Here is a 5195-nt window from a genome sequence, read left to right as displayed (position 1 = left end):
ACCACCCCGTGAGAGCCCTCTGTTGCCATGAAATGGTGGGGTCATGACGAGCTAACCAGGGAAGGCCTAGTACCACGGGAAACGCAGGAGACTCAATGAGGAAGAGACTGATTCTCTCCTCGTTACCCCCCTGCGTCACCATAGCCAGGGAGATGGTGGCTTCCCTGATTAGCCCGGACCCTAATGGTCGACTATCCAGAGCGTGTACCGGGAAAGGTCTAACCACAGGAATAATGGGGATCCCTTAACTAAGGGCGAGCGCTCTGTCGATAAAATTCCCAGCCGCGCCTGAATCGACGAGCACCTTATGCTGGGAATGCGGGGAAAACTCAGGAAAACAAACAGGTACAAACAGTTGGACAACAGAGGACTCTGGATGAGATAGGTGCAGACTCACCTGCGGTGACGCCAGACTGCCCTGCCTGCTGCCTCGATTCCCAGAGGGACCAACCCGGCACCGACCGGCAGTGTGCCCTCTGCGGCCACAGATGGTGCACGTGAAGGCCCCTCCTCCAGCCTCCCTACGCGCAGCCCTTCCCAGCTCCATGGGCACCGGAGCGGGAGTGCTGGGAGATGGCACCGACAGAGCCCTTTCTGGACGTCCGCGGATGACCAGCAGGTTATCCAACCGGATGGACAGATCCACCAGTTGGTCAAAAGTGATGGTGGCATCCCTGCAGGCCAAATTCCGTCGGACATCCTCGCGCAGGCTGCATCGGTAGTGGTCGATAAGGGCCCTGTCGTTCCATCCTGCTCCGGCGGCCAAGGTCCAGAATTCCAGGGCGAACTCCTATGCGCTCCTCGTCCCCTGCCTCAAGTGGAAGAGCCATTCCCCCGCCGCTCTACTTTTGGGCGGATGATCGAAGATGGAGCCGGAAGCTGCGGGTGAACTCCTCGAAGTGGTCCAACGCCGCGTCTCCTTCACCCCACATGGCGTTTTCCCACTCAAGAGCTCTCCCCGAGAGGCATGAGACGAGGGTGGACACCCTCTCCCTTCCCGAGGGAGCTGGGTGAACGGTGGCCAGGTATAGGTCCAGCTGTATTAGGAAACCCTGGCACCGTGCTGCCATCCCATCATACTTCCTGGGAAGGGAGAGATGCATCCCACTGGGACTGGATCCAGGAGCGACGGGTAGAGGAAACCCCGGTTGCGCTGGTCGAGGCGCTGGAGAGACTTCCTGTCTCTCCCAGCGGTCCATGGTCTGGACAACGCGATCCATCGTGGCACCGAGATGTTGCAGCATTGCCGAGTGTTCCCGGACGTGCTCCTCGACTCCTCTGACCGGGGTACCTGCTCCTGCTGACTTCATGGGTGGTGTGAAATTCTGTCAGGTGTGTGCGTACTGGTAGCAAAGTCAGGTGCAGGAGAGCAGAGAGTTGTGAACAGGCGCATACTTTATTGAGGCATTCCCAGACGGACGCAACTGCGTCAAACCCTCCAGCCAATAGGCAAACGTGCAAAACGCGCAAAACAGTCACAATAAAATGTATGTTTAACAATAAACATCTTTGTGAACAACACAGTATAAGCAAACCAGTCTGGCGCCACAATTAACACGTAACATAAAACAATTTCACACAAAGATATGAGGGGGAACAGAGGAATAAATACATGTAGTGTGATTGCGGAATGAAAACCAGGTGTGCAGGGAACAAGACAAAACAAATGGATCAACGAAAAATGGAGCGGCGATGGCTAGAAAGCCGGTGACGTCGACCACCGAACGCCGCCCGAACAAGGAGGGGAGCCGACTTCGGCGGAAGTCGTGACAGTGGGGCACCCTGCTTAGTGGTGTTTCAGACTCTGGGGCCTTTCAGAACAGGTGTATATTTACTGAGATCATGTGACACAGGTGGACTTAATTATGTAACTTCTGAAGGTAACCAGATCTTATTTAGGGCCTTCATAGCAAAGGGGTGAATACATATGCACACACCACTTTTCCGTTTTTATTTATTGAAACAAGTAATTTTTTTAATTTCACTTCCCCAATAGGACTATTTTGTGTACGTCCAATACATGAAATTCAAATAAAAATCATTTTAAATTACAGGTTGTAATTCAACAAAATAGGAAAAATGCCAAGGGGGATGAATACTTTTGCAAGGCACTGCATATAGTACCAGTCAAAAGTTTGGACACATCTACTCATTCAAGGGTTTGTCTTTATTTGTACTATTTTCTACACCTTGTGCATTGATGATAGCTTAGCACACTCTTGGTATTAGCGTCCTGAGGTAGTCACCTGAAATGCATTTCAATTAACAGGTGTGCTTTGTTAAAAGTTCATTTGCGGAATTTCTTTACTTCTTAATGCATTTGAACCAATCAGTTTTGTTGTGACAAGGTAGGGGTGGTATACAGAATATACAGTATACCTATTTGGCAAAAGACCAAGTTAATATTATGGCAGGAACAGCTCAAATAAGCAAAGAGAAAGGACTGTCCATTACTTTAGCACATGCAGGTCAGTCAATCTGGAAAATGTCAAGAACTTTGAAAGTTTCTTCTAGTGCAATTGCAAAAAACCATCAAGCGCTAATATGAAACTGGTTCTCATGAGGACCGCCACTAGAAAGGAAGACTCGTCACGCTTGTCACGCTCGTCGAAAAGAGTGGACCAAGATGCAGCGTGGTATGTTTCCATCTCTTTTAATAGGAAGAGAAAAACTCAAAGAACAAAAACAATAAAGCGAACAAACGAAACGTGACGCTAATAGTGAACACAGGCAACTATACATAGTCAAGATCCCACAAAGCACAATGGGGAAATGGCTACCTAAATACGATCCCCAATCAGAGACAACGATAAACAGCTGCCTCTGATTGGGAACCACACCAGGCCAACATAGACATACATTTTCCCTAGATAACCCACCCTTAATCACACCCCGACCTAACCAACATAGAGAATAAACAGCTCTCTATTGTCAGGGCGTGACACTGCTGCAGAGGATAAGGTCAATAGAGTTACCAGCCTCAGAAATTGCAGCCCAAATAGATGCTTCACAGAGTTCAGGTAAAATACACATCTGAACATAAACTGTTCAGAGAAGACTGCATGAATCAGGTCTTCATGGTCAAATTGCTGCGAAGAAACCACTCCTAAAGTACACCAATAATAAGAAGATACTTGATTGGGCCAAGAAACACAAGCAATGGACATTAGACCGGTGGAAATCTGTCAATTGGTCTGATGATTCCAAATTTACGATTTTTGGTTAACCACCGTGTCTTTGTGAGACGCAGTAGGTGAACGGATGATCTTCGCATGTGTGGTTCCCGCCGTGAAGCATAGAGGAGGAGGTGTGATGGTGCGGGTGTGCTTTGCTGATGACAATGTCAGTGATTTATTTAGAATTCAAGGCACACTTAACCAGCATGTGTCATGCCCTGATCAGTTTCACCTGTCCTCGTTATTGTCTCCACCCCCTCCAGGTGTCGCTTGTTTTCCCTGGTGTATTTATCCCTGTGTTTCCTGTCTCTCTGTGCCAGTTCGTCTTGTATGTTTTGTCAAGTCAACCAGCGTGTTTTTCCCGTACTCCTTTTTCTAGTCCTCTCGGTTTTGACCCTTGCCTGTTTCTGGACTCTGTACCCACCTGCCTGACCATTCTGCCTGCCCTGACCACGAGCCTGTCTGCCACTCTGTACCTGATGGACTCTGATCTGGTTTTGACCTGTTTGCCTGTCCACGACCATTCTCTTGCCTACCCCTTTGGATGAATAAACATTGTTAGACTCCAACCATCTGCTTCCTGTGTCTGCATCTGGGTCTCGCCTTGTGCCTTGATGGCATGGCTACCACAGCATTTGTAGCGATACACCATCCCATCTGGTTTGAGCTTAGTGGGACTATAATTTGTTTTTCAACAGGAAAATGACACAGGCTGTGCAAGGGCTATTTGAACAAGAAGGAGAGTGATGGAGTGCTGCATCAGATGACCTGGCTTCCACAATCACCCGACCTCAACCCAATTGAGATTGTTTGGGATGAGTTGGACCACAGAGTGAAGGAAAAGCAGCCAACAAGTGCTCAGCATATGTGGGAGCTCCTTCAAGACTGTTGGAAAAGCATTACAGGTGAAGCTGCTTGAGAGAATACCAAGAGTGTGCAAAGCTGTCATCAAGGCAAAGGGTGGCTACTTTGAAGTATCTTAACTATAAAATATATTTTGATTTGTTGAACACTTTTTTGGTTACTACATGAATCCACATGTGTTATTTCGTTACTAGTGTATTTCGTTACGTGTCTCTGTTACTATTCTACAATGTAGAAAATAGTCAAATAAAGAAAAACCCTTGAATGAGTAGGTGTGTCCAAGCTTTTGATTGGTACCGTATACATGTTTAAAAAAAAATGATGGGGGATTGGAAATGATGAAGACAATTCCATTGATGGAAGCTGCAATCTATCTGCAATATTAAAGCTGATCTACCACCTAAAAAAATAAAATAAAATAACCACAACTACAACAAGTGTGCTGTTAAAATTGGCAATAAACACACAGATAATAAATGTATTTCCTCAGGGTCGTGGGGTGAGACAGGGATGCATGCAGCTTGAGCCCCGCCATCTTTAACATATATATCAATGAACATGAGGTGGAAACTGAGCCACACATTCTAACCTCCTGCCAAATGTATGACCATATTAGAGACACATATTTCCCACAGATCACACAGATCCACAAATAATTTGAAAACAAATCAAACATTGCAGTGTGAAGTCACAGCAGCAATATGTGTGGCCCGTTGCCATGAGAAAGGTCAACCAGCGGAGCACAAACAACATTGTAAATAAAACCTATATTTATCTGTTTATTTATCTTCCCTTTCATACTTTAACTACTTTCTCATTGTTACAACACTGTACACAGCCAACAATATGACATGTGAAATGTCTATATTATTTTAAAACTGGCTAATGTTTCCTTTGTTTATTTCCAAGTTGTTTATTGTCTATTCTATTTGCTTTGGCATTGTAAGGATATGTTCACCAGGCCAATTAAACCCTTTGAATATAATTCAATTGAGAAAGAGAGAGAGAGACAGACAAACAGATCTCCTGGTTTGGAATCCAATATTACAAATTCAACATTAGAATTCAGTGGTGCATTCCTTCAGTGCCCGAACTTATGAAGGAGAGAGATCTTCCTTCGTTTTCTTCAGGAAGATCAGAGTGCACAGGAGAAGT

This window comes from Salvelinus namaycush, unplaced genomic scaffold (genome assembly GCF_016432855.1).
Source record: "Salvelinus namaycush isolate Seneca unplaced genomic scaffold, SaNama_1.0 Scaffold840, whole genome shotgun sequence".
Classification (NCBI taxonomy): Eukaryota; Metazoa; Chordata; class Actinopteri; order Salmoniformes; family Salmonidae; genus Salvelinus; species Salvelinus namaycush.
The sequence above is the reverse complement of the archived record's forward strand: the minus strand, read 5'-3'. Positions refer to the sequence as shown.